A 6,000-nucleotide genomic window follows, 5' to 3' on the forward strand; every position below is an offset into this window, starting at 1 on the left:
CAACCCTCTCTGTTACCTCATGGAAAAATTCCAGGAACTAAGTTAAACATGATTTTTCAAATCCATACTGGCTTTTAACCTACATTCGCCCAAGTGATATTAATTTAGTTCAGAATTGACATTTTTAGAAGCTTCCCCAACATTAGGGTTAAAATGACTGGCCTGCAATTGTTGGGCTTATTTTTACGCTGCTATTTTTGAACAAAGATGTAACATTTGCAACTCTGCTGTCCTTTGATGCCACCCCTGAATCTAAGGAAGACTGGAAAATGATGGCCAGTGTCCTAGCAATTTCCACTCTCAATTCTTTCAGTATTTTTGGATGCATCTCATCCGGTCCTGGTGCCTTATCAACTTTTAAGTGCAGACAGCATATCCAATAATTCCTCAACAATTTTAAACAATTCAAGTGTCTCAAATTCCTCCTTTTTCACCAAGACCTGTGCAGTATCGTCTTCCTTTGTAAAGACAGATGTAAAGTATTCATTTAGTGCCTTGGCTAAGCCCTACCTCTATGCGTAAAACCAAATTTTGATCCCGAATCAATCCTCGTCCTCCTTTCACCACTTTTTAAAAAACTATTTTCTTTGCTTATAGAAGGCTTTTAGATTCCCTTTTATGTTAACTGCCAGTCTCTTTTCTTACTCTCTCTGTGCTTCTCTTATTTACTTTTTTACTTCCCCTCTGAACCCTCTCTATTCTCCTGGTTCTTGGTTGTATTACCCACCTACCATTTGTCATAAACACACTTTTCCTTCATCATCTCAATCTCCATCTTTTTCATTCCCCAGGGATGATTTGTATTTTTATATTTGTTTGCCCTACCATTCCCCTTCATGGAAATATACCGTGACTCTGCCTGAACAGTCTGTACTTTGCAGCCAGTTTTGACTGCCAACCTTTGAATCCAATTTATCTGGCTCAGATCCATTCCTTCCCTATTGAAATTGGCTTTTCCCCAGTTAAGTATTCTTGCTCTGGATTGTTCCTTGTCCTTTTTCTTAGCCAACCTATTACAAATGATCATTGTCCCGACTGACACTTATCCACTTGGCCCCCTCCATTCCCAAGGACCAGGTCTAGCAGTGCTTCTTTTTTCATTGCTTTGGAAACATACTGTTGTATAACATTTGCCTGAACACAGAACCCACACTTGGCACTCTTGCTCCTCTCTGCCCTTTATATTACTTCTATCCCAGTCTATATTCAGGTATTTTAAATCCCCCCATTATAACTAATGTATAATTCTTGCACCTCTCTGCAAATTTGTTCCTCTAAATTTTTTCCAATGAGTTGGTAACCTATAGATGGAAACGAGCAATGTAATTGCACCTTTTTTATTCCTTAGCCAAATGGATTCAGTCTTTGACCCCTCTGGGACATCCTCTCTGTTCAGCACTGCAATGTTTTCCTTAATTAATACTGGCACCCCTACCCTTTCCTTTCTTTCCTGAATACCCTGGGCGGGATTCTCCGAACCCCCGCCGGGTTGGAGAATCGCCGGGGGTCGGCGTGAATCCCGTCCCCGCCAGCTGCCGAATTCTCCGGCGCCGGGGAATTTCCGACCTGCGATGGGCCGAGTGGCCGCCCGGTTTTTTTTTTTTTTGCCGGTCACGCCGGCGTAAATTGGAGTAGGTCCTTACTCCACATTCCCCGCCGGCTGGCAAACCAATCCGGGGTGGGCCTAGTCCCTGAAGGTGAGGAGAATTCCGCACCTTTGGGGTGGCCCGACGCCGGAGTGGTTCACGCCACTCCTTGGCGCCGGGACCCCCCGCCCGGCCAGGTAGGGGAGAATCCCGCCCCCTATGTCCAGAATATTTAATACCCAATCTTTCCTTCTTTGAGCCAGGTCTCTGCTATTGCCACAACATCATATTTCCACATGGCAATCTGTGAATGTAACTCACCAATCTTATATACTACATTCTGCAAATTCCCATACATGCACAATAACTGTAATTTAGACTTTACTACTCCTCATAAACTCCAACTGCCCCTAATACCTTAGGATTTCTTACTCCAGTGCTATTTGCCACACCCAGTATTCTGTGTATCTTTGTATTCCTCTCCAATATTGCCGCCTAGTTCCCACACCTGTAGCAAGTTAATTTAAATCCACACAGCAAATCACCCTGTAAGGAATCGGTCCCAGTTCTGTTTAGGTGTAACACTTGCGACCTGTATCAGTCCCATCTCCCTCAGATCTGGTCGCAACTGCTCAGTAATCGCAAATCCTACCTCCTGCACCATTTTTTCCTGCCACACACTTATCTGCTTTATCGTCCTATTTCTATATTCACTTCCAAGTGAAGTTGGGAGTAATCCAGTTTTCCCTTAGAAAACTTTCCCTTAAAAAATCCAATGGTTTTTCCTTAACCACTCCCTGTGGAAAAACACTCCTGTTCCAACAATAGTGTGTAGAAAACGTTCTCTCGCCTTGCTCCATTAGCAATAATTTTAGCCTTTATTGTCTCTGACACCTAAACAAAAGGAAATAATATTTTCTTATTAACTATATCAAAATTCTTAATTTAAAAAACATCTGCTAAATGTCCTCTTACTCTTTTCAGCTCCACTGGAACTCATCCCAGTGTCACAACTCTCTCTCCATGATCATGGTTTTATGTCCCTGGTATCATCCTGGCATGTATACACTGAGTGCTGTCTATAACTTTAATATCTTTCTTATATTGGGCTACCTAAACTGCACAAAATGGTGGAATCAATACATTGTATAAATTCATCCAATTTATCTGGCTCAGATCCATTCCTTCCCTATTGAAATTGGCTTTTGCGCCTGTACTCTTATGTTCCTATAACTAAATCCGCAAACATGATTGCCTATTTATTATATTGCTTTTTCTATCTGTACTCCCGTTGTTTCAGCACAATAGCCCTGTATTTGAACTACTAGGTTTCTGTCCAGTGAGTACACATTCCCATCTGTTCTGATGATGTCACCTTCAAAATGGTGCTTCTGACATCTCTTCTTTTTTCCTTAAATTAGGTTTCCCCCCCAGCTATGGTTAACAGGGCGCTCAACCGGGATCAACCCATTTCCCACACATCTGCTCTCAACCCTTCCCCTCTCAAAACCATGAAAGGGTCGTCCTCACTTTTTACCCCACCAGTCTTTGCATTCAAAGCATCATCCTCCGCTATAACTGCCAGCTCCAGCGCGATGCTACCACAAAACGCATGTCCCCTGTCCCATCAGCATTCCCAGGGACTGCTCCCTCCGTGACATCCTGGACCACTCCTCCTCCACGCCCAACTCCCCATCCCCTTCCAACGTGACCTTCCCTTACAATTGCAGCAGCTGCAACACCTGCCCCTTTACCTCCTCCCTGCTCATTTTTCAAGGCCCCAAATCCTCCTTTCAGGTTCAGAAGCATTTCTCTTACACTTCCTTCAATTTAGTTTATTGTATTTGCTGCTCCCAATGCGGTGTCCTCTTCATAGGGGAGACTAAACACAGACAGGTGGCTGCTTTGCGGAACACCTTCGTTCAGTCCGAAAGCATGACTCCAGCCTTCCTGTTGCGTGTTATTTTAACACAGCTCTCATGCCCACATGTCCGTCCTTGGCCTGCTGCAATGCTCCAGTGAAGCCCGACACAAGCTGGAGGAGAAACATCTCATCTTCCGGTTGGGCACGTTGCAGCCCTCGGGACTCATGTTGAGTTCGGCAGCTTTAGATTTTAACCTTGCTCCTCCATCTTAAACCCCCTTTTTTAAATATCCCAAACACGTATTGCCTCAATGAACATTCCCCTCTCTCCCATACCAGGGTGGGTCTTTTTTTCTTAATGTTGCTACTTTTTATTACAGTTTCTATAGCTCTAACACATTCTTCCTCCCTTCAGTTCTGATGTAGAGTCTATGGACTCGAGCCTTTAACTGTTTCTCTCCTGGTAGCAGCTGCCGGAACTGCTGAGTTTTCCCAGCGTCCTCTGTTCTCATTTCAGATTCCAGCATCCGCAGTAGCTTGTTTTTTTTGCCAATCATTGTTATTTCTTCTCCCAACATAGTGCCTCACTTGTCTCCATATTAGGTTGCATTTCACTGAATCTCCCTCTCTGTTCTCAAACACTTTTAAGATAGTCTTTAATGAAGGCGACGGGGGTGGGGGGGGGGTCTTTCCTATGGCAGGAGAGCCGACAAGAACCCAGCGGCAACTCTTTTAGGGAAGATCTACCGAATAAAGTGCCCAGGGGATGTAGCTGAGAGCTGCCAGCCAATCAGAGGCCCGTGCTGTATTGAATGATATTGCCACCATGCGGGCAGTTTGTGCAGCTGGTTAAACACCCACCAGAGGCCAAGGATCATTGCTGGATCTCAGGCCAGATGTGAGTGATGACAAGGGGGGGAGGGGAGGGTACAGTTGGTGGTGGTAGTCACCGGGTGGGGGGTCACAGGGAAGGCATGAGGCGGTCAGCAGGGAAGTGGCTCCCAGCATGCCCCCTGCTGGGTTGCTCGACCAGGGACTCAGTGGAGACCACAAGCAACCCTACACCGAATAATACCAGCGGCGGCGAGATGAGACCCTTAATTTGGTGTTAATTGTCCATTTGGAGGACGTGGTGTAGTAGTACTGTTGCTGGACTAGTAATCCAGAGACCCAGGGCAATGCTCTGGGGACCCAGGTTCGAATCCCACCAGGGCAGATGGTGAAACTTGAATTCAAAATAATCTGGAATGAAACGTCTAATCATGACTATGAAACCATTGCCAATTGTCGTAAAAACCCATCTGGGTGACTAATGTGCTTTCTTTAGGGAAGGAAATTTGCCGTCTATACCTGGTCTAGCCTACATGTGACTCCAGAGCCCCAGCAATGTGGTTGACTCCTAAATGCCCTCAGTGATGCCCTCAGCCAACCACGCTCCCATCCCATGAATTCATTTTTAAAAACTTAAGGGCCTCAATTGGTGGTGGGGAGGAAAGGCCATCCACAAATCTTCCCACCAGATTTAATTGGTGTGCAGGCAGGAAGGCAGCAGGGTCCACACCCACCATCCTCCTGTCTGATTAAATGTCACCGCTGCCACCAAACTCTCTGTGGGGTAGGGCAGTAAATTCTGCTTTAAAGCCCTGCTCAGCATTGTCAAATATCTTTTATTATTTGAATCTGAGTTATTCAAATGAAGAATAAGTTGTAATGAATAATGGAATAAGTTTTTGGTGCAGTAAGGATTAAAAGCTTGAGCTAGTATTTGACTGCTGCAGTCTTGTTTTAAAAGAATCTTAGTTTGAAAGACCACAAAGGTTTTGGGAGCCAGGGATGCAATTAAGGCATCGTAAAAGGCTTGGGCTCATGCAATTATTTCTTGATCACAGGGGATTCCCTGTGGAGTTAATTAGATTTCAGCTAAGACAAAATCTGGTAAGATGATGTCATTGCTGGGTGGAGTTGAGGCATTAGGCATTTTGAGAAAGCAGTTCACTTGTGAGCTGAATGAAGCCGTGACCAGAGGTGAAGCAGTTTGCTCTCATTGCAGTTCAGTTAAAATAGATTAAAAGTCTTTAAAGCACTGCAGACTTGTCTGAGAACAAGGGGGTGCTGAAACAAGCTGAGAAACATGTTTTGAAGACATGCAGCCGGGGTTTCTGCATGGTTCTAACAGGAGTCAGATCTTGTCTTTAAAGCAGTGTCAAAAGATCCTTATTTTTCAAAGAACATCTCTGGAAAGCAAGTATTCCCAAGTGCCAATGGTTTAATAGTGAATTGAGAGCTTAGATTGTTTTTTTTTCTTGTTTAAGTGGGAATATAGATAGCAGTTAAGAGTATTGTATTCACTGTATTGAGTAACATTGTTTCAGGGGTAATTGTAAGTTATTTTCTACTGTGATTCTAAAGATATTTTAATGCTGCGTTTGTAATAAAATTTGTTTTAATATACCATATCCCTATTTCTTTGTGCAATTTCTCCTGGAGTGAGGTATGCTTTCATCAGAGTCATACAAAATTAAAATAAAATGTTGGTGTTTCTGTCCTGTA

The sequence above is a fragment of the Scyliorhinus torazame genome, chromosome 13 (assembly GCF_047496885.1).
Source record: "Scyliorhinus torazame isolate Kashiwa2021f chromosome 13, sScyTor2.1, whole genome shotgun sequence".
In the NCBI taxonomy this organism is placed as follows: domain Eukaryota; kingdom Metazoa; phylum Chordata; class Chondrichthyes; order Carcharhiniformes; family Scyliorhinidae; genus Scyliorhinus; species Scyliorhinus torazame.